This window comes from Dendrobates tinctorius, unplaced genomic scaffold (genome assembly GCF_039654945.1).
Source record: "Dendrobates tinctorius isolate UK_male_01 unplaced genomic scaffold, ASM3965494v1 ptg000241l, whole genome shotgun sequence".
NCBI lineage: Eukaryota > Metazoa > Chordata > Amphibia > Anura > Dendrobatidae > Dendrobates > Dendrobates tinctorius.
The window spans coordinates 9,891,629-9,916,856 of NW_027361908.1; the positions used below are offsets into that span (position 1 = coordinate 9,891,629).

At 44.5% G+C, this 25,228-nt stretch overlaps 1 protein-coding gene across 1 annotated transcript in view; it reads left to right on the forward strand.

Moving 5' to 3' along the window:
• LOC141060642 (dynein axonemal heavy chain 3-like) overlaps positions 1-25,228 on the forward strand; it is a 2,648,786-nt gene that overhangs the window by 2,104,593 nt on the left and 518,965 nt on the right. The gene's annotated exons all lie outside the window — the stretch shown is intronic.

Below are 25,228 nucleotides of genomic sequence, written 5' to 3' on the forward strand. Positions count from 1 at the left end.
CAGTGTTGTGGTACTTTTAAATCTTCGTATATATTTCAATCTCAGTAAGCCAATCCAGACTCTCCGGTACTGGAAACTACATGGATACAAGTACAGATGGAAAGTTGAGTGTTAGCAGAAATTTGGGAATTACTCATCATGGAAAAACGTCCAGGTAGATGTTGCAGAGGCGATGCAGACCATCAATTATTGTGTCTGCCGAGTCAGCGAAAACGGTTCTTTGTGAAGAAAGGATTGCTTTATCGCAGTGGCATGGATCACATCACCATTACTTGTCTCCATCAAATTGTGATCACAGGGAGAGATGTAGACATGGTCCTCACTGCCTACCATGATGTGTCTGGTCATTTTGGAGTGCAAAAGACAGAAGCCACAGGCTGTAGGTGATTCTATTGGATTGGCATGAGAGGAGACATTGAAAAATGGTGGCAAGAATGTCGCACATCTGTGACTATCACAACTGTGAAAGGTGATCATAAAGCACCACTGCATCTGCTTGTAAGTTGACGTCCATTACAAATGGTAGCCATTGAACATCTAAAGGTAGAGGCCAGCAGGACAGGCCATAGCTACATCTTAACCATCGTCGATCAATACACCAAATTTCTAGTGGCTGTCCCTGTGAAGGACATAACTGACCAGACTAAACAGCGGTGGAGCAGGGAGAAGTAAGAATTGCAACTTGCAAGTGCTGTGGCTATGACCAAGCAGGGGGGGCACACTCATGGGCGACGGTACTGGCACAGGGCCCCTCATAGTACGCTGGTGTGTCTGAAGGCGAGTGGGCCCCCCACTGTCAGAGACACTATATTGTACTATAAGGGACCTTGTGCCAGTGCTGTCGGCCATCAGTGGGCCCATCCACCTCTTCAGAGCAACGGCACTTGCATGGGTGCGCCACCTGTTGACCCCAGCCCTTGGGGGGGTGGGCAGCCCACTTAGGGAGGTTTATAAAATGGCATATGTTGATGTGTAGGCTGGACATTCAGCTGCTGCAAATGGCAGAATTGGGCAAGTCTGAGGAAGAGGAGGACAAAAGCGAGGCAGTTTTCTGGCAACCTATGTGTCATCAAGGGAAGGTGGGACAAAATCCTTTGAAACCCATGCATGGTTCATTTTAATGAACGTTAGATCATCAACATTTTGGGTCAACAGACGGGTCCTTTTTTCTGTCAGGATTGATCCAGCAGCACTGAAGACTCTTTCGGATAGCACACTAGCAGCAGGGCAAGCGAGCTCCTGTAAGGCATATTGTGACAATTCAGGCCAGGGGTCCAGTTTACAGGCCCAATAGTCAAAGGGGAATGACCTGTGAGGGAGAACATCGATATGGGAGGAGAAGTAGTTTGTAACCATAGTTGACAACTGCTGTCTCCTGTCACTTGTAATCTTTGCAGTATTAGCAGTCGTGTGAGCGGTACTTGAGAAATCATTCCACAACATGGTCATTAAACCCCTGTCTCCAACGCTACTTCGGCTGTGTGCACCACAAACACCTCTTCAATTGTGCACACTACGGCTTGTGGGAGAGCCAGCACCGCTGCTGTGTGCTGGGAAAGCCTCAAACAAACGGTTTACCAGAGTTGCTTGTTTGTTAGCCAATATTATCTCTAGGTTCTTCTGTGGCATGATGTTGTGTAATTTGCCTTTGCAGTGTGGATCAAGGAAGCTGGACAGCCTGTAGTCGTCAGCCTTCATCATTTTGGCAATGCGGGGTCCCTTTTTAGGATCCGCAAGGCATAATCGAACATGTGGGCCATTGTTCCAGGTGTCAAAAATGCACTGCCACTGCTGGGTGGAGGAGCTCTTTCTGGCAAATCCACATCCCTACAGTCACGCACAAACACTGTACCTGACCTTGGAACTCCAACATTTTCTCTTGCCCTCTGAGAAGCATCCTCCTGCCCAAAATAATCATCCCCATCATCCTCCTCCTCTTCCTCTTCTTCCTCCACCTGTCACGTCCGCCATGTCTGTTTTGCTTCATGAACCCCTGGAGCGGTGTGCACGTGCACCTTGTGTCTGCTATCCTGCTTGTTCCCTAGGGCAGTGTGCACACTCACCTCATGTCTGCTGAGCTGCAAGATGCCTGTGTTTCTTCTTTGCTTTCTGTGATCTTCTCGTCATGTCTAGAATCCCTGATCATGTGACGTTTCCTAGGATCCTGCACTGTCTGGTTCTGCAATCATCTCACCATGTCTGAAACCTTGATCATGTGACGTTTCCTAAGATCCTGCACTGTCTGGTTCTGCAATCATCTCGTCATGTCTAGAATCCCTGATCATGTGTCCTTCCTAGGATACTGCACTGTCTTGTTCGGTGATCATCTCGTCATGTCTGAAATCCTGATCATGCGACTGCGCTCTGATCCTGGAGCATCTGAACTAGGAAGTTCTCCCCTGGTCCTGACCCGGAAGAGGAGGTGCTGTGTCCTATATCAGACCACCCCTTCCTTTGCTCAGGGCCTGATTATTGTGTTGCTTCCCTGCACGGCTCTTGGTCTGTGGGGTTGCTCCCTCTATTCTGTGCCCTTGCACTTTGCTCTGTAGTGCTTCTCTGCACACGCTCCGTGCTCGTATTCCGTCTCTTGTCTTGTGCCATGTCTTGTGTTGTCTCTTGTGCCATGTTTGTCTTTGCCTTGTAGTCCTTCTGCTGTTCTCTGTCTTAGTCTGTTTTGCTATGTCTCGCCTTAGCTATTCTTTGACTTGTAGTCCTTCCTCTTTTCTCTGCTTTGCCTGCTTCGCCAGGTCCGGTCTTTGCTATTCTGAGCCTTGTAGTACTTCTCATGTTCTCGTTTCTGCCTGGTTTTCCGAACTCTGTCCTATGGTGCTCTCTTGCACATTTCCATGTCTAGTCCCAAGGTCTTCCCTTGGCCCGGCTCTGGGCTTCTTCCTACGCTCCGCTGCTAGACTCTGTCCTGCTCTGAACCCTGGCGTGGCTCCTAGCACGCACCCTGCCTTGAACCCTGGCGTGGCTCCTAGCACACACCCTGCCTTGAACCCTGGCGTGGCTCCTAGCACGCCCCCTGCCCTGAACCTAGCGTGGCTCCTAACACGAAGGTTCCTTTGCCCACCTCCTGTGCCTTAGTCGTGCCTCGTGCTGGCGTTACAGCCGTGTGCATTGGCCAGTGAGGTGTGCGTCCGGCATGGCTCCTAGCATGCGTCCTTCCCTGAACCCTGACCCTGGCGTGTCTCTTTGCACGCGCAGGACTCTGTCTTGTGCCTTGGCGTGTCTCACACACACTCTGTCTTGTACCTTGTGCTTTGGCGTGTCTCACACGCACTCTGTCTTGTACCTTGTGCTTTGGCGTGTCTCACACACACTCTGTCTTGTACCTTGTGCTTTGCGTGTCTCTACACACGCACCCTGTCTCGTTTTGTGAACCCTGGCGTGTCCCCTACACACGCACCTTGCTTTGCACCTCGCTTAGAACCCTGGCGTGTCCCCTACACATGCACCTTGCCTTGCACCTAGCCTTGAACCCTGGCGTGTCCCCTATACACGCACCTAGCCTTGGACCTTGGCGTGTTCCCTAACACGCACCATGCCTGGATATCTGTCGTGCCTCTTTGCCTGACCCTGGTTTGCCTGCCAGATGCCCGGAACCTGCCGATCGCTGCCAGAGATCGTAAGCTGGATGACTGCAGCCTGATGTCCGGAGCTGATGTTCGCAGCCTGATGCCTTGATCATGTCGATCTTCGCCAGCGGTCCGAAGTCCGATGCCATTGTGCCTTTACCTGTACCTAGGCATGCCACCTGGCACGTACTATGCTATGGACCTTGGCATGCCCACGCGTGCACCTTGCACGTTTTGCTTGTTTTCACATTTGCACTGAATGTGATCCTGAAGATCTTAATGATGATACCTTGCACTTACCTCTTGTCTTGTCTTGTTTCCTGCTTGTCTCTGGTCGTCAGACACTCCCATAGTGTCCCCCTGAGCCGGCCGTCTGGTCCCAGCAGTCATGGTGGCTCACCCCCTTGGTCTTGCCCCTGACACTCCCTGTATAGGGGGTGGATTCTCACAAGGTCAGCTCACCCTCGGTGGGTTGGGTGCCACGACCCAGAGGGTCCACTCAAAAAATGGGCTCAGCAGGAGCTGAGTCCGTCACACCACCTCGTCCAGGACAGATCCCTGACCAGACAATGGCTGACTGTGAGCAAGGCTTCCCTCATCCTCCTCCTCCTCCTGTTCCTTCTCCACTGCAGACGCTAGATCCTTAATGTGCGTCAAACTTTGCATGAGCTGACGCATAAGTGGATGCTCATGCTTATGATCGCGTCGTCTGCGCTTACCAGCCGTGTGCATTGCTGAAAACACTGAAGGACTTTAAAGAGGTCTTTCAGCTTTGACCACTGCACACCCGACAATTTCATGTCTTCCCTCAAACTGCCTGCCAATGTATCCTCCCACAAATGCATTATAGCCTGCCTCTGTTCGCACAGCCATTCAACCATGGGCAGGGAGTTCCACCTTGTTGTAACGTCTAGGATTAGGTGGTGCTTGGGGAGGTGGAGCAATCGCTGCAGCTTCTGCATACGGGTGGAGTGGATATTTGAGCGACAGAAGTGAGAGCACAGTCTTCGCACCTTGTGGAGCAGGGATGTTAACTCTGGATAATTATTAAGGAAGCACTGCACCACCAGGTTCAAAGTGTGAGTCAGGCAAGGTATGTGTGTGAGTTTTGCACGTGCTATGGCTGCCACAAAATTACGGCCTTTATCACTGACTACCTTGCCTGGCTCAAGATGTTGACTACCCAGCAATGACTCAGTTTGTCGCTGCAAGTAGTCAGCCAGTACCTCTGCGGTGTGTCTGTTGTCGCCCAAAGACATCATCTTTAACACAGCCTGCTGACGCTTACCACTAGCTGTTCAATAGTGGGACACCTCGTGTGCAACACTGCCAGCTGCAGATGGAGTGCTCGTGTGACTGCGCTCTGTGGACGAGCTTTCGCTTATGGAGGAGGGTGGAAAGCCTACAGCCAACTGTTTCAAATACCATGGGCTAGGCAGCACTGTTCCACCGCCGCTGTCCCCTGTGGAGCCTGCATCCACCACATTAACCCAGTGCGCAGTGATGGACACGTAATGACCCTGGCCATGCCTACTGGACCATGCATCTGTTGTGAGGTGCACCTTTCCACTCACTGATTGCTTGAGTGCATGGACAATGCGGTGTTTCACATGCAGGTGGAGGGCTGGAATGGCTTTTTGAGAAAAGAAGTGCCGATTGGGTAGGTTATAGCGTGGGACTGCATAGGCCATGAGCTCATGGAAAGCTTTGCTTTCAACCAAACGGTAGGACATCATCTCTAATGAGATTAGTTTGGCAATGTAGGCGTTCAAACACAGTGTACACGGATGAGAGGATGAGTACTTTCTTGTCCTACTCAGAGTGTCTGGTAGGGTGAGCTGGACTGGAGAGCTGCATATGGGGGAAGTAGCAGTGGACCAGGTGGAGTGAGAGGGGGTTGGTGATGGTGTTGGTGGTGATGGCCTAGATTCAGTGCTGTGTTGCAAAACCATTGTGATTCCCTGAGTGCTTTGGCCTTGCGATGACACCTCAACATTTAGTGCTGTTGGTGTGCTTAAAGGTGGCGGTGGTCTTACAGTGGGGGAAGCGATGGAGTGTTGCTGGCTACCTTCAGTCGGAGCAGGTGCACATGTGCTACCTGAGGTTTTGTAGTCCATCCCTGCTTGCAAGTACATGTTAATTAAATGTCTAAGCATGCAACTGGTATTCAAGTTTCTGAGTTGTTTACCTTGGCTAAAGGTCCTTCCGCACTTCTTACAGGTGACCTTTGCCTCAGGAGTAGGATTTTGGACAAAGAAGTGCCACACTGCACTCTTCCTACTATGGTATACATTTTCTGGCCTTGCACGCTGTGCTAAGTTGACCGTCTGGCCAAACTGTCCTGCAACTCTTTTAGTTTTTGGTCCACGTTTTTGGACAGCTACGGGCCTGCCAGATAACCGCTGCTGCGATGTCAATCCCTGGTGCGGATCCTTCTCCTTATCTGAACTATTGCCAGTGCCACCCTCCTCCCCCAATGGATGCCAATCCGGGTCAAGAACTGGGTCATCCATCACCTCCTTTCAAAGTCATCTGCACCTTTCTCTTTACCTTCCTCTGTGTCACCGTGTAAGGTGGTATAGTATGCAGGAAGGGGCACCTGAGTATCATCAGGGTCAGATTCTGGCTCAGTAGACTGCAAGAGCAATGTAGTGCTCTGGGTCAATGTACCAGCAGAATAATCTAGCAGTGGCTGTGCATCAGTGCACTCCATGTCAGGTTCATCTTGGACTGGGGAATTCAGGCTTTGACTGGATAACCCAGGCATGGTATGTGAAAAGAGCTCCATAGAGTAATCTGAAGTGTTGGCTGCCATATCCTTAACTTTTGGTGGGGGTGAAGGACACAAGGAAAGGTGTTTTTCCTGACCAGAACCCTGTACTGATGACTCCTTGCTTGCAGATTTCAAACGATCAGAAGAGGAGGCAATAGAGCTGGTGGCTGTTTCAGCAATGTACGCCAACCTGTTCCTGATGCTCCGGCTTTAAAAGCGGTTTTCCTACTCCAAGAAAAGGGAATCTTACAGGCCTTCTTGGGCCAGACGATGACGCAGGCTAAACACCTCCTGCCTTAGCTGCTATTGTGCTTTTACCAGAACCAGCCCATGCACCACCACCATCAGTACCAGCTGCGCCCGCCTGTCCACGTCTGCGACCTCTTCCACCATACTTCCTCATGTTTGGGAAATTGTACCAAAAATACCAGCAGAGAGACGGTACTGTATAAGGATCGTCCAGCTGTGTTAGGTGTATTAAAAAAATTAAATCTACGTATATATTTTGTTAGTCACTGACGCTCTCCCAGTATGTATTTGACCGTAATCCAACAAGCAGACATACGGAACTGTATCAGAAGTGTACAGCTGTATTTGTTTTTTGTGTAACTAACAATCTCCGTATATGTATTTACAGATTGTCACACACACACACTGACTCTGTATAGATGTGACTGTAATGTGAACGGCAGATACTGTTTGAGAATCGGACAGCTGTATATGGTGTCTGTATGGAAAATTGTAAATTTCCGTCTATTTTTATATGGAGTGACACACACTGTCTCTGTATAGTTTTGATCGTTATCAAACAGCAGATATACAAAAATGTTTGAAAAGCGGACAGCTCTATAAGGTGTAGGTCTGGAAAAATGGAAAATCTCCTCGGTTTGTTTTTCCAGAGTCACACACAGATAGCTTGTATTTGTCCGTGATACCAGTCAGTACACGGTAGTGTGTGAGGAATGTACACCGCTATACAGTGTCTGTATGGAAAATTGTCAATCTCTGTCTATTTTTATAGAGAGTGACACGTGCTGTCTCTGTATAGTTTTTACCATGATCAAACAGCAGATATACGAAACTGTTTGAAAAGCAGACAGTTCTATAAGGTGTAGGTCTGGAAAAATGGAAAATCTCCTCGGTTTGTTTTTCCAGAGTCACACACAGATAGCTTGTATTTGTCCATGATACCTGCCGGTACACGGTAGTGTGTGAGGAGCGTACACTGCTATACGGTGTCTGTATGGAAAATTGTCAATCTCCGTCTATTTTTATACAGAGTGACACACGCTGTCTCTGTATAGTTTTGACCAAGATCAAACAGCAGATATACAAAACTGTTTGAAAAGCGGACAGCTCTATGAGGTGTAGGTCTAGAAAAATGGAAAAATCTCCTCGGTTTGTTTTTCCAGAGTCACACACAGATACCTTGTATTTGTCCATGATACCAGCCAGAACACGGTAGTGTGTGAGGAGCGTACAATGCTATACGGTGTGTGAAAAAATGAACGCTCGGTAACTCACCAGAACAAAATAATATAAGTTGGAGTGCTTTGAAAAAAGCAGTTTGAACAGCAGTGTGCACACACCAATGCAGCTATCAGGTAGCCTTAAAAGGCAGCCTAATCACTACCAGCGCTGCTGCACACAACAAAAATCCTCCCCTTTCACTGCACACTAACTGTACAGTGAAAAGCGGTATCAGCAGAAGCATTTTTTTTCTTCTTCCCTGCCTAACGCTCTCCCTTATTCAGAATCATCAGCAGCACCTCTCCCTATTCTAAGATCGGCAGAAGTAAGATGGCGGTCGGCGGTCACGGCCTTTTATAGCCACTTTGATGCCACACAAAGCCAGCCAATCATTTCAATGCCCTTCTCTAAGATGGTGGTGGCCGCTGCCCATGTCATTGCGTTGCCCACATTGTGCGTCCTCCATCATTGGCTGAGAAAAGGCCCTGGAAGCATTATTTGAAACGCGACTTTGGCACTCGGCTCGGCGACCTCATGGCCGACCTCATGCTATGGTTGGGTTTCGATCAGCGAAACCCGACTTTAGCTAAAGTTGGCGACTTTTGAATTTGACCGACCCGTATAGCTCAACTCTACTCATGATCGTTGAGTATTCTCTTCCCTTCCTGAATATACCAGTCCTTATTCATGATGACAATACGCCCCCTTTATCAGCTCCCTTGATAACAACCTCTTTATTCTCTCTAAGATATACAAGGGCTTGTCTTTCACTGTGACTCTAGTTGTCCCTTCTTTTTTGATCTTCAAATGTTCTTAAGTCCTTTAGGACTAACTGCTGAAAGGTTTCTAAAAAATTACCCTTATGATGCAGGGGGTTAAAATTGGACTTTCCACGCACTGTTACTTGGAGGAAATTATCCAATGAACCCCCCACCAAATGCGGTGCCCTACTAGTGTTTGGAGGGGAACCGGGGACATGTTTTAATTGTTTCCTCTCCTCCAACAGAAAATTTCGATGGACAGTCTTTTTTCTAAAAAAATTGTTTAAATCAAAATAAAGCGAGAAAATATTAAGTGGGGAGTTAGGACAAAAGGAAAGACCACGACTAAGGAGGGCGATCTCACCAGGAGTAAGGTGATAGTCTGACAAATTGAAAATACCACTCGGTATTCAGCCGCCGAAACACGTTGGGTGTTTAGCATTCTAAATAAAGGTCTGTATATTTATATTAATTAACCCTTTGCCCTGTTCTGTATGCCCAGCACTCTGCTTGACCACACTTTTTTCTTCATTCATTCATTCATTCACACTCCCCTTGAGGGCTGCGGATGGAGCAGCACAGGCATCATCAAAAGGAGATCTGCAGGACCTTTGGTCATGTGTTTAAATCACATGTCAGCTTGGACTCCATGCTCCACAGCCCAATGGCTGGCTACTTACTAACTACAGGCTTCGTCCGAGGTTGTGCAAGGGTGCACAACCCGGATAGGTGAGTGGATCCCCATTTAAATAGATACCTCATTAGACCACCAGGTATTACTCTATGGGTACCCCCCTGCTCTTTTTATTCTTTGTTAGACTGTCTTTTAGAGGCATATACTGAGCTGATAAAGATTGTACTTGTTGATCCGTTAAATGGATGCTCTAACGCTGATGTCAGTTTTGACGTGATCTAGCACTAACGGTATGCGTTAACGCTAGGTAGTGCTCAGGTACAATGCACTACCATGCATTAGCCCATACAGTTCTATGCACAGTGAACGGGTCCGTTCGCTGTGTGTTACTGCTAATGCACCCAAAAATGCTGCAAACAGCGTTCGAGGGTGCGTCATGAATTAACTCATACTTGCCTACGCATGCCGATTTTGGCATGCGTTAGGATGCTCTAGATTCATTGCGGGCAATGGCGGCGTTAACGTATCCGTTACATAACGTTAGTGTCGCTATGTAACGGATCCGTCAGCGCATTGCCCCCTAACACAATGTGAACCCAGCCTTATGATTGGTTTCAAACATATTTAGTACTTTTTACTCCCATTGACTCTAATGAAGTTCGGCTGTGTTCGACGAATATTGCAAAAACAATATTTGAGTCAGATCGATTTCAGAACCGAATCTGAACAAATTTGCTCATCTCTGTTCACAATTGCTAACAAAGGCTCTCAATGTTGTAGTGTATAAGTTCTACAAAAGCAATATAATATCAGCAATAATTTCAACAAAATCTGCGCTCCTAAAGTTGAAAAAAGTTTCTGTCAGCGGGCTATTGTGTGCCTAAACAGTAGTTTCCAGAAAATATAGGTATTGACATGTTCGGGAGTAATTGTGAAACAAATTCAGGAGTACAAGTTCTTCTGTTACATTATGTGAAAATGAAACAATGGGGACATCGTCAACATTTTAATAAAGAAAGTGGAATTTTTAACTTTTCTTAAATACAATTTTAAATGCTTTGGTGGTGCAGTTTATAAAATGTGGCCACTTTTTAAAAAATAGCTGCCTCAATTTCACTTCAAAATTAAATTGGTACCTAAAAAATATCTTTTTTTAAATGTCCTTTAAAATATGAAATAACGTTTCCAAATTTTAGGTCTTCTAACATGCTAAGTAAATAAAAGCACAATTAAAAAATGATGTCTTAATAAAGTAAAAACCACCACATGCTGGAGGTCGGAGTGCTCGGTCAGAGAGCTAATATACAAAGGAAAAAAGACTGACTGGCACTTTCAAGCCCTTCAGCGTGTGGTGGTTTTCAATTGCAGCAAGATCCTACCTACCCATAAACTCAGGCTTTAAAGAGAGGTATTCACATCTACCCAGCAATTCAGACTTCAGTCTGAGAGGTATTCACACTAGACACGTAGGTTCCCCGCAGTTCTGAGACTGACTTGTTGGCTGCTGGGCAGGCCAAATTATGTGCAAAGAGTCTACATTTTTTCCTATTATCCAGTAGCATTGCTATTCATATTTCACATTGACATGCTTTGGCACTACAGAGTGCAACTTTTTTTGTTTATTGTATATGGAGGTGGCTACTCCTAATATGCACCTGTTCACACACTAGCTTGGAAGTCCCAGTCAGTCTTTTGAGATTTAAAAAAGGGGCCTAGTCAATAATGCCAAATTTGATTGCATAAGGAAGGGGCTAAATAAATAATAATAATCTTTATTTTTATATAGCGCTAACATATTCCGCAGCGCTTTACAGTTTGCACACATTATTATCACTGTCCCCGATGGGTCTTAATAATAGCATAAATCAAAAGTTTACATGAAAATGTAATTTAATATACATTTGCCATTCTAAAAAAAAATCATAAAAAATGAAATGCTAGTATATGTACCAGAAAAAATGCATTAAATTGTACAATTTGCCTTAAAAAAAACCCCCTCAAAAATCAAGAATTTGAACATACTGTAGCTGTAGTGGGTGCTGAGATAGTATTTGCATCTAGGCTCTAGTGCCCCAAAGAATCTGTTAGAAATCTTACATTTTCACCAAAGACCTTAAAGGGATTGTCTACTATTTAGGCAATGCCTTCTCAATTTACATTCCCTTTTGTAAAAAAAAAAAAAAAAAAAGCTATGCTCACTTCTAGTGCTGGCGCTGTTCCTGCTACATCGGCGCTTAGTCTCTGGGGCTGACCTTGTTATGTCACATGAGCCCTGGAGCCAATTAGCAACCGCTTCATTCTCACTTCCTGTATACATAACTTATGTTCAGAGAGAGTCAGAGAACAGCAGCAACTTTTACTTTCATCCGATGGAAGTGAGAATAAAGTTGTGCTGATTGAGTGCACACTTCATGTGACGCAATAACGTCTCTTGAGCCCTTAGACTAGTCAAATACAAAATAACAAAAATATCACTATTAGGCCTGCCGACAAGGGGGGCGGTATCGTGATTTTGAACACGACAGATTATCAAAATGAAGCCTTGAGGATTTTAGGGGACACACGGACATATCAACTAATGGAAAACGACCCTTCAGATCCCTACATTAAAGAAATGGGTGAGCTTATAAGAAATGGCTTTGAAAAAGGCTTTCTAAATAAGCAGGAGAGGGATTTTATCAATACCCCATTTCCAAGGGTTCCATATTTCTATTACCTACCAAAGGTGCATAAGAACCCAACTAATCCACCAGGAAGACCTATTATATCTGCTATAGGGGGTCTTACATCCAACTTATCGAAATATGTGGATTGTCATTTACAAAAATTGATTCCTACTCTCCCTATGTACCTAAAAGATAGTACCCACATTTTGAAACTTTTAAAAAATGTGGTATGGCAGGACCACTATATTATGGGGACCCTGGATATAACTTCATTATACACGGTGATACAAAATAAAAAAGGGTGTGAATCAGCCGAGTTCTTTTTGTCCAAGGATAGTGCGATACCTAAGGAACAGAGAGAATTTATTTTGGATTGTATTGAATTTATTCTAACGCACAATTATTTTAAATTTGGGGTGAACTACTACTCCCAGAAATGGGGCACAGCTATGGGCACAAGATTCGCCCCGAGCTATGCCAATCTCTATGTGGGAAAATGGGAACTTGAGACCATTTATATGGATGGGGAATTACGACCAAATTTGGTACTATGGCGTCGCTTTATTGACGACATTTTTTTCATTTGGTCAGGGGGTGATGTTTTATTAAACGAATTTTTAAGTGATCTAAATAAAAATTGTTATTTTTTAAACTTTACTGCAAATATTAGTCACAAAGAGCTAAATTTTTTAGATTTGAGGATTTTTATTGAGGAGAATACCATTCAGACTCAAGTATATCACAAACCTACGGATTCAAAAAATTTTATTTCTCTAGATAGCTGCCACCTCCCGAAATGGCTTCTAAATGTCCCTAAGAGTCAGCTCATTAGAGCGCATAGAAATTGCTCTAAACAACAGGATTTTGAAAAAGAAGCAGAATCCATGAACATTAAGTTTAAATATAAGGGATATGATGTAAAAACATTGGAAAAAACTACAGAAATAGTTAGAAAAATACCAAGAGATCAACTACTGGACCCTATAAAAGAACGTATTCCTAATGATGCTTTTGTCAAGAATGAAATTCCGATTATTTTACAATATAATTCCAATGTCAGGATCATTAGGAATATTGTTAGTAGACATTGGAATATCTTACAAAATGACAAAATTATTGGGGAATTACTGCCCACGTATCCTAGATTTGTTTTTCGGAAGGCAAATAATCTTGGGAACTTGATAGCACCTTCAATCCCAAGAGTTTCAAATAGAAAAATTAATGGTGAACGAGTCTTTATTAGTGGTTTTTTCCCATGTAAGAAATGTGGACCATGTAAAAAATTAAACACTAAGAAACAAAAAATGATTATTAATAAAGGTATTGAGAACAATATAATTGATTTTATTGATTGTAATACAAAAGGGGTTATTTATGGGATAATCTGTCCATGTGGTAAACTATACATTGGAAGAACTATTCGTCCAATGCGGGTACGAATTGCTGAACATCTTCGCAATATTACTAATAAATTTACCAGTCATCCTCTTTCTAATCACTTTGTTACACATCATGGAGGTTCTATTAAGGGAATTACGGTAACCGGTATTAAAATAGTTAAGAAATGCTGGAGAAAAGGTAACTTCATTGAGCAAATGTCAAAAGTAGAAAGTGAGTGGATATTTAAAATGAATACTCTCAGACCAAATGGCTTGAATAGCGAGATTGAACTTTTTGCCTTCAACAAATAGGACTAATACATTATACGGGCTGGGTATATAGGTGTCACCTCCATGACAGGAATCATCCCTGAGGAAGGAAGCAGTAAGCCTCCGAAACGCGTAGGATTGGTTGTTGATCCTGTCAGTCATTCTAAGCCGGTCACGTGACTCAACACGTGACTGTGACGTCACGCAAGGTCCTGTACCTTGCCGGCATTCACCGCGTCTCCCGCTGCATGTCCCACTGTTAACGGGCAGTGCATTATCGGGGGAATTGGGCGATTGCTACCGGCCGGAGCATCGCCCGCGATTATAGCAGAGGTGACCCCCTTCTTTTGGAGTCTACCCACTACTAGCCTGCTAACTTTTTTTGGACTGAGCATTACACCACTACTGGAATTCATCAAAAGTCCATCAGGAGAGGAGTTGCTATGTTCTGAACTCAAGACTGTTACCATTGCCCATGACATGAACAGTAATCTGGACGGTCAGTATGATTTTTTCTTCCTAGTGACAGACTCATTCATGTTTATTGGGCAGTGAGACTGGTTGTATTTTACAAACTGTTACTCACTTTTTATAGTGAGACATATATTTATAGCACACCCCCCACGTGAGTAAGGGGGTCATTATTATCGTTTTGCACAGAAGCATATTTATATTCTTTGGCATCTATCTGTGCTTTCCCTACAGAGAGAGTTTTTTTATGCGGGTATTATTAGCGCAAATTCCTGTTGTATACTTAACAAAATACATTGATGTTAAATAGCTGCAAGTTGTCATTTAACTGCATCAATTTTGGAGGACAAAGTAAGATAATTCAGTACCTTAATAGGAGGAACAGACTAACCAACTGCCGCAGTCTTGCCAAAATTAATGCAAGTGAAAACATGTAATGCAAGGGTATACAGGGCTCAGTAAGTAAGGGATTACAGGGAAGATACTTAGACCAATGTGTTTGTCATGCTGTTTATGGAGTAAGAGAGAGGGAACATGGGTCTCTTGTAATTTTACATCCAGCCCAAGAGGGGCATGTACAGTTTCAGGTGTGGGGGAATGATGTGAACAGCCTATAGTACTTTCTGCACCCACTGGCTAAGCCTCATTCCTAGCTAAACCTGCATTTTTCAGCAATTGACAGGACATACTTATTGTCTCCTCCCTTCCCCCCTCAGCAACCACGCTGGAATTGTGTCCAAAGATGAGGAGGGGGCTTCTGATTTCTGATATATATATATATATATATATATATATTTATATATAGATAGATATAGATAGATATAGAAATAGATATATACAGTATATTGTGGTATGGTATGGCCACTGGTCATGTGATTAATGGGTGGTATGCATCACATAGGAGTGTGGCCTCTGTGGATGGAAGCCTGAGCTTGTTTGGCTCAGCAGATCTACTACTGAGGGTTGATTATATGTTGGGCAGACTTCCAGGTGTCTCGGACTACATGGGTGGGTCTGGTCACCTACACACCCCATCCAATCTGTATCTGAAGACACCAGATGGTGTCTGTGTGTTTTGGCACGGGTGGCATTGCTGGCTAGTCCGAGCCAGAGTAAGGAGGCCTGTGATATACCTCCAAAGAGGATGGCCCTGGCAACCATGAGTGATACAGAAAAAAATGTTTGTAGGTTATGTCATGGTATCTGGAATTTTGGTCTGACAAGCAAAGGGTTAATGTCTTGGTATCTGGAATTTTGGTCTGACAAGCGAAGGGTTAATGCTTGGAGCCTCTCTTTGGTCTCAGGGAGGGTATTTATGGCCACAGGCGAGCAACCTTCCCTGTCGTTTATACTTCATACCTGAGTGTGTCCGACCCTGCCTTTGCTAAGTGCCTCTCGCCTGCTTCCGTGTTTGTTGTGTGTATGACCTGGTCTGGATTTTGGTTTCTGTCTCTTGACTAATTCTACACCGTTGCCTTCAGGCAGCACACATAATAGGTTTTCAACTTTAGAGAACATGGGGATGACTGCTTCAAGTCCTGGTCATGAGCAGATTCATCAACCACCTATAATGAAAAAGACAAATAGTAACAGTGCTACGTGTATTAAAGACCCTAAGAGAGCACAGCTGAAAACGAAGCAAAGCCATCTTCCGTTTTTTCAGTTGGCCCAAAAAAAATGCGCAAAAGAGGCTGTAGGGGCGGGAAATCTACCAAAAAAAAGAATAAATCACCATCATCGCAAGTAACCCTTCCTGCTCCTCATCAACAACAAAAAATTTTTAATCTTAGTGATCATACACTTGGGGACAATGAGATTTGTCTATTAAATAAAGGCCTTAAATATGCTCCTAGTGTAGGATTTAATAAATTTCAGGCATTTGTTGGTATCAAAATGTTTATGAGAAAATTGGCTATAAAAAAATATTACATTAAGAGAAGATTATCCGGTACTGATTCGGTAGATCAACCAACTACAGCGAATGTATATATACACACTGGATTAAGAAAAAAATCCAACTTTAATCCTATTCAGGAGTATTCGGAGGCATTTGATGCCTTTCAGAATAATGTTATACAAGACATTAGGAAGGTTTCAGACAAAAGGTGCAACAAATTTAAGCATAATCTCTCAAAGGAAGAAGAGAAGGCTATTAGTCAAATACAAAATAACAAAAATATCACTATTAGGCCTGCCGACAAGGGGGGCGGTATCGTGATTTTGAACACGACAGATTATCAAAATGAAGCCTTGAGGATTTTAGGGGACACACGGACATATCAACTAATGGAAAACGACCCTTCAGATCCCTACATTAAAGAAATGGGTGAGCTTATAAGAAATGGCTTTGAAAAAGGCTTTCTAAATAAGCAGGAGAGGGATTTTATCAATACCCCATTTCCAAGGGTTCCATATTTCTATTACCTACCAAAGGTGCATAAGAACCCAACTAATCCACCAGGAAGACCTATTATATCTGCTATAGGGGGTCTTACATCCAACTTATCGAAATATGTGGATTGTCATTTACAAAAATTGATTCCTACTCTCCCTATGTACCTAAAAGATAGTACCCACATTTTGAAACTTTTAAAAAATGTGGTATGGCAGGACCACTATATTATGGGGACCCTGGATATAACTTCATTATACACGGTGATACAAAATAAAAAAGGGTGTGAATCAGCCGAGTTCTTTTTGTCCAAGGATAGTGCGATACCTAAGGAACAGAGAGAATTTATTTTGGATTGTATTGAATTTATTCTAACGCACAATTATTTTAAATTTGGGGTGAACTACTACTCCCAGAAATGGGGCACAGCTATGGGCACAAGATTCGCCCCGAGCTATGCCAATCTCTATGTGGGAAAATGGGAACTTGAGACCATTTATATGGATGGGGAATTACGACCAAATTTGGTACTATGGCGTCGCTTTATTGACGACATTTTTTTCATTTGGTCAGGGGGTGATGTTTTATTAAACGAATTTTTAAGTGATCTAAATAAAAATTGTTATTTTTTAAACTTTACTGCAAATATTAGTCACAAAGAGCTAAATTTTTTAGATTTGAGGATTTTTATTGAGGAGAATACCATTCAGACTCAAGTATATCACAAACCTACGGATTCAAAAAATTTTATTTCTCTAGATAGCTGCCACCTCCCGAAATGGCTTCTAAATGTCCCTAAGAGTCAGCTCATTAGAGCGCATAGAAATTGCTCTAAACAACAGGATTTTGAAAAAGAAGCAGAATCCATGAACATTAAGTTTAAATATAAGGGATATGATGTAAAAACATTGGAAAAAACTACAGAAATAGTTAGAAAAATACCAAGAGATCAACTACTGGACCCTATAAAAGAACGTATTCCTAATGATGCTTTTGTCAAGAATGAAATTCCGATTATTTTACAATATAATTCCAATGTCAGGATCATTAGGAATATTGTTAGTAGACATTGGAATATCTTACAAAATGACAAAATTATTGGGGAATTACTGCCCACGTATCCTAGATTTGTTTTTCGGAAGGCAAATAATCTTGGGAACTTGATAGCACCTTCAATCCCAAGAGTTTCAAATAGAAAAATTAATGGTGAACGAGTCTTTATTAGTGGTTTTTTCCCATGTAAGAAATGTGGACCATGTAAAAAATTAAACACTAAGAAACAAAAAATGATTATTAATAAAGGTATTGAGAACAATATAATTGATTTTATTGATTGTAATACAAAAGGGGTTATTTATGGGATAATCTGTCCATGTGGTAAACTATACATTGGAAGAACTATTCGTCCAATGCGGGTACGAATTGCTGAACATCTTCGCAATATTACTAATAAATTTACCAGTCATCCTCTTTCTAATCACTTTGTTACACATCATGGAGGTTCTATTAAGGGAATTACGGTAACCGGTATTAAAATAGTTAAGAAATGCTGGAGAAAAGGTAACTTCATTGAGCAAATGTCAAAAGTAGAAAGTGAGTGGATATTTAAAATGAATACTCTCAGACCAAATGGCTTGAATAGCGAGATTGAACTTTTTGCCTTCAACAAATAGGACTAATACATTATACGGGCTGGGTATATAGGTGTCACCTCCATGACAGGAATCATCCCTGAGGAAGGAAGCAGTAAGCCTCCGAAACGCGTAGGATTGGTTGTTGATCCTGTCAGTCATTCTAAGCCGGTCACGTGACTCAACACGTGACTGTGACGTCACGCAAGGTCCTGTACCTTGCCGGCATTCACCGCGTCTCCCGCTGCATGTCCCACTGTTAACGGGCAGTGCATTATCGGGGGAATTGGGCGATTGCTACCGGCCGGAGCATCGCCCGCGATTATAGCAGAGGTGACCCCCTTCTTTTGGAGTCTACCCACTACTAGCCTGCTAACTTTTTTTGGACTGAGCATTACACCACTACTGGAATTCATCAAAAGTCCATCAGGAGAGGAGTTGCTATGTTCTGAACTCAAGACTGTTACCATTGCCCATGACATGAACAGTAATCTGGACGGTCAGTATGATTTTTTCTTCCTAGTGACAGACTCATTCATGTTTATTGGGCAGTGAGACTGGTTGTATTTTACAAACTGTTACTCACTTTTTATAGTGAGACATATATTTATAGCACACCCCCCACGTGAGTAAGGGGGTCATTATTATCGTTTTGCACAGAAGCATATTTATATTCTTTGGCATCTATCTGTGCTTTCCCTACAGAGAGAGTTTTTTTATGCGGGTATTATTAGCGCAAATTCCTGTTGTATACTTAACAAAATACATTGATGTTAAATAGCTGCAAGTTGTCATTTAACTGCATCAATTTTGGAGGACAAAGTAAGATAATTCAGTACCTTAATAGGAGGAACAGACTAACCAACTGCCGCAGTCTTGCCAAAATTAATGCAAGTGAAAACATGTAATGCAAGGGTATACAGGGCTCAGTAAGTAAGGGATTACAGGGAAGATACTTAGACCAATGTGTTTGTCATGCTGTTTATGGAGTAAGAGAGAGGGAACATGGGTCTCTTGTAATTTTACATCCAGCCCAAGAGGGGCATGTACAGTTTCAGGTGTGGGGGAATGATGTGAACAGCCTATAGTACTTTCTGCACCCACTGGCTAAGCCTCATTCCTAGCTAAACCTGCATTTTTCAGCAATTGACAGGACATACTTATTGTCTCCTCCCTTCCCCCCTCAGCAACCACGCTGGAATTGTGTCCAAAGATGAGGAGGGGGCTTCTGATTTCTGATATATATATATATATATATATTTATATATAGATAGATATAGATAGATATAGAAATAGATATATACAGTATATTGTGGTATGGTATGGCCACTGGTCATGTGATTAATGGGTGGTATGCATCACATAGGAGTGTGGCCTCTGTGGATGGAAGCCTGAGCTTGTTTGGCTCAGCAGATCTACTACTGAGGGTTGATTATATGTTGGGCAGACTTCCAGGTGTCTCGGACTACATGGGTGGGTCTGGTCACCTATACACCCCATCCAATCTGTATCTGAAGACACCAGATGGTGTCTGTGTGTTTTGGCACGGGTGGCATTGCTGGCTAGTCCGAGCCAGAGTAAGGAGGCCTGTGATATACCTCCAAAGAGGATGGCCCTGGCAACCATGAGTGATACAGAAAAAAATGTTTGTAGGTTATGTCATGGTATCTGGAATTTTGGTCTGACAAGCAAAGGGTTAATGTCTTGGTATCTGGAATTTTGGTCTGACAAGCGAAGGGTTAATGCTTGGAGCCTCTCTTTGGTCTCAGGGAGGGTATTTATGGCCACAGGCGAGCAACCTTCCCTGTCGTTTATACTTCATACCTGAGTGTGTCCGACCCTGCCTTTGCTAAGTGCCTCTCGCCTGCTTCCGTGTTTGTTGTGTGTATGACCTGGTCTGGATTTTGGTTTCTGTCTCTTGGCTTTCTGATTTTGTACCGTGCAGCCCGACCCGTGTTTCTGATCTTTGGCTTCCCAAGACTACTCTCTGACTTTCTGATTTTGTACCGTGCAGCCTGACCCGTGCCTGACCTCCTGCTTCCCTGACCATTCTTGCTCTGCCTGACTCTGTACCGCATTGTTTCTCCTGTGTATGACTTCTGGCTTGCCCGACCATCGCTACTGTGTAAACTCCTGGCTTTCTGAGCCCTCTGCCTGTCACTTCAGCATCCCTGCAATAAGCTCCGCCCCCTCTGACGTCACAGGTCACGTGGTGCTAGGTCCTACAGCTTCTGAGTGCTTCTGCCAGCGCTCCGCCCCCTCCACAGGTCCTGCGATATTCCAGCCTGTGCTGCTGACATCCCCGTGGTCCGAGTTCCTACGCCGGGACCGCTGACCGGTCACGCTACCCTCCTGCAGATAAGGGTAAGCGTGATAGGTTACTTCTGAGGACAAGGGGTATCCGGAAACCTGTGCGGTCGCTGACAGTCAATGGACAGTAATCCATGGTAGGCACACTGGGACCCAGAGTGAACCGCAGGAGCTATAAAGTTGAATGGTTGCTGGGCAGTATATAGGGGGCTGCACGTTTGGAAGTTCATGGAGAGTAGCCTATGTTATGTTCTTATAAACCGAATGGACTTTTTTACCCTAAATGTCCTAGTATATACCTCAATGACCAGCTGAGTGAGTACGCCCTGTCCACTATATATATATATATATATACACTCACTGGCCACTTTATTAGGTACACCTGTCCAACTGTGTGTTAAGACTTAATTTCTAATCAGCCAATCACATGGCGGCAACTCAGTGCATTTAGGCATGTAGACATGGTCAAGACAATCTCCTGCAGTTCAAACCGAGCATCAGTATGGGGAAGAAAGGTGATTTGAGTGCCTTTGAACGTGGCATGATTGTTGGTGCCAGAAGGGCTGGTCTGAGAATTTCAGAAACTGCTGATCTACTGGGATTTTCACGCACAACCATCTCTAGGGTTTACAGAGAATGGTCCGAAAAAGAAAAAAAATCCAGTGAGCGGCAGTTCTGTGGCCGGAAATGCCATGTTGATGCCAGAGGTCAGAGGAGAATGGGCAGACTGGTTCGAGCTGATAGAAAGGCAACAGTGACTCAAATTGCCACCCGTTACAACCAAGGTAGGCAGAAGAGCATCTCTGAACGCACAGTGCGTCGAACTTTGAGGCAGATGGGCTACAGCAGCAGAAGACCACACTGGGTACCACTCCTCTCAGCTAAGAACAGGAAACTGAGGCTACAATTTGCACAAGCTCATCGAAATTGGACAGTAGAAGATTGGAAAAACGTTGCCTGGTCTGATGAGTCTCGATTTCTGCTGCGACATTCGGATGGTAGGGTCAGAATTTGGCGTAAACAACATGAAAGCATGGATCCATCCTGCCTTGTATCAACGGTTCAGGCTGGTGGTGGTGGTGTCATGGTGTGGGGAATTTTTTCTGGGCACTCTTTGGGCCCCTTGGTACCAATTGAGCATCGTTGCAACGCCACAGCCTACCTGAGTATTGTTGCTGACCATGTCCATCCCTTTATGACCACAATGTACCCAACATCTGATGGCTACTTTCAGCAGGATAATGCGCCATGTCCTAAAGCTCGAATCATCTCAGATTGGTTTCTTGAACATGACAATGAGTTTACTGTACTCAAATGGCCTCCTCAGTCACCAGATCTCAATCCAATAGAGCATCTTTGGGATGTGGTGGAACGGGAGATTCGCATCAGGGATGTGCAGCCGACAAATCTGCGCCAACTGTGTGATGCCATCATGTCAATATGGTCCAAAATCTCTGAGGAATGCTTCCAGCACCTTGTTGAATCTCTGCCACGAAGAATTGAGGCAGTTCTGAAGGCAAAAGGGGGTCCAACCCCTTACTAGCATGGTGTACCTAATAAAGTGGCCAGTGAGTGTATATATATATATATATATATATATATACATATATAGATATATAGTAGTGTTGCACCTGCTGAGTGTGTTGGTGGACACTCGCTTGGCACAGGATTAACGTAGACAGGCACGGTTTTGCACATAAAACTGTCACGTGGACTCGTCCTGTGATAGGGAAAGGGGACGTGGAGACCTCCTGCACTCCACTGAGTCAGTGTCCCTAACGCTCCTAACGTTCCCTATGCTGGTTCCGCATCGGGCGCCGATCAGGAATCTGTCGCCCTAGCACACCCTACACCTTTCCCTTGCTAGGGAGCTGGGTGGCGCAGGCACTGGCCCCACCGCTGTACTAATACACACGAAGGAAAAACAAACAGGGAAACATCACTTAGCTTTACTCTGTTGCACTTGCTCCTGGCAACAGAGTCCACCACCAGAATGCAGCACTGCCCCTGAATCACTGCCACCAAGCTCTGTCAGAGCTACAAGGAAATCCCCTATGACTTCTTCCACACCAGGGCTAAGACAGTGCTGCAAGGAATGCCCTCCAGCTCCTTCCTCCACCAAGGATAGTTGAAATGGACACTATCACCAACTGTGATTGCAACACCTGGCACTCTTTTATAGGTAAGAGCCAGCAATCACACCTGCTTTAATCACATGCACTAAACTAAAGGATCCAGAGTGCAATGACGCTCACCACCACCGGGGCAAACTAGAACAAAAGACACCACTGTGTAATAATCCTAATGGCCACCGGGGCAAAACCAAAGTTAAGCACACAGCTTAAGGAAAAAAAAAAGGTTACATGTGCTTTTATCTGTCATGATCCTGCATGGATCATGACAAAAACAGTCTATATTGGTTTATTTTACACTGCATAAATCACATGGTAGGCCCTGTTGCACGTCAAAGGCCTACCACCGTCCATAATATTTCAATGTATGGCTTTAACTTGCAGGCCCTAGACACCCTGGACCTCTCTGTCCAGTGACCGTGGATGGCCGCATGCTAAACAGTAGATTAATGTTCATAGGACTTTACAAGCACCAACAGTCTGTGGAGGTACCTTACAGGAGCTCCTGCTCCAGACGCCGACTCCTTGTCAGTTCTCTCTCCCCCAATGCAGGGCAGTCACAGACTTTGCTCACACTTGGCCTCAGTGGGTGCTATTCAGGATGTCCATCCCCCCTGTGACTGTCCAACACACAGGCCTCATCGGGTGCTATTCAGAGATCTGATCCTACTGCCAGGACCTCCCAACACACTTGCCTCACCAGGTGCTATTCAGGGATCCAATCCTGCGGCCAGGACCTCCCAACACACCGGCCTCCAGGTCTAAGGCCTCACCATGTGCTCTTCAAGAAGTTAGCAGCTCCCAACACACAGGCCTTCCAGGACCTTTCACTCTGACCACTCAGGTTCAAAACACATGACCATATGACCAGACCTCAGTCACATTATATATCCCAAACCACCCCCATATGTGGGCGGTGTATGTGTGGCTAGTCGATTCCGCCCAGCTCTCCGACTAGCCCTATAAGCCCCCCTTATAGGTAAATAAATTCATGGACTACAAGTCCCAGCACAACAACATCATTTTTGGGCTTACAGCGCAGAGGACCTCTGCGACACATACCAACCATTTACAATCATGCCGGTCACTGTTTCACCATCACAATCAAGGAAATGGCCAGATGCATATCCCAAGGAGCACATACAGGACCCCCCAGCTGCAACAGGAGTTACTGCATCACAATATTATATATATTTATATATATATATACTGTACATATATATACACACAGTACACATGTATGCATATTGTGGTAGTTCAACTTATGTGGCAGTATGCAGAGGTAGAAAACAGGAACATTGTCTCTTTAAATATTTGGCTGGTTTATTGTTATGTGGCATAAACCAAAAAGAAGGAAGAATAAACACAACTTTTCTGGCTAAAACAGAAAAACAACAAAAAAAACCCCAAAAAACAAAACATTGCAACACAGTCCATATGTATTATACTCATGCGGGTAGCACCCCGCTCTGGAGCAATACAAGTTCAGACTCTCTTCAGGACACAAAACCACTGGAGAATCTGCCTCCAGTGTAGATGAACCCTGATGTAACAATTATATGGGTACTACGGAATCTGATTGCGTGGGATAATATGAAACTGAGACAAAAGTTGATACAAATGAGTATATTAACAAGAGAAACAAAACTAACAGAGCACTTCCTGCAATAGTAATGAAAACACAGCACAATAAAGAATAATGGAAGTAAAGCAAAAATAAGAGAGCACTCCCTGCAACAGTAACGAATGCACAGCACAATATGGAAATGTCCAGTGTAAGAGTGAAGAGCGGGGCGTGACCGCTAATATGAACCAGTTCAGCAATAATATGATGCAGTAGTGCACAAGGCACTAAACGTGGGCGTCCAGCAGTAAGTATGAGAGTAAGCACATCGCATTTAATAAGGAAGTCCAGCTATATTATGAGTAAGCACGCACACAACATTAAAGTGTAGAATTCCAGCAATCATATGGGTGGAAATGCACACGGCACTTAAACGTAGAAGACCAGCATTATACGAGAGTGGCATTAACAGGAGAAGGTCACTATATGTAACTTTTTCGGGTGAAAGTCCCACAAAAATCCAGCACTGCAGCCCAACAAACACAGACCTAAAGGAGATGGTGATGTCAGGATTCTTTACAGGCCACAGCAGATCCAGAGGCGAATAGTTCCACACTAGACGTCCAGACAGTAGTTAAGCACAGACAGCATCAGGGAGATGCACAGAGAACTGTAGGCAGCAGGGGTGGACTGACCATCGGGCACTTCTGGCAAATGCCAAAAGGGCCAGTGCCTGTAGTGGGCCACTCGATCCATTCCTGCTTCCAGGGCACTGCACACAAATGTCAGGAGTCAGGGGTCACATGATCAGGAGCCTCCGTGTGTGTGTATGCAGGACTCTGCCATGCTGGTTGCCATGGGGCACTGCTGGATGCGGGTAAGTTCTGTGTGGGGTAAGGAGGGGTTTAAAGGGTGGATGTAGCAGAGCCGTGTGTGCATAACGTGTACGGAGCGGAGCCGTGTATTTACGAAGTAGAGTCGCGCATGTCCGAGGTGTACGGAGCAGAGCCATGCAAGTACAAGGTGTACGGAGCGGAGCCACACATGTACGAGGTGTACGGAGCATAGCCACGCGTGTACGAGGTGTACGGAGCGGAGCCGCGCATGTACAAGGTGTACGGAGCGGAGCCGCACGTGTACAAGGTGTACAGAGTGGAGCCACGTGTGTACGCGGCATGCAGAGCCGAGTTGTGTGTG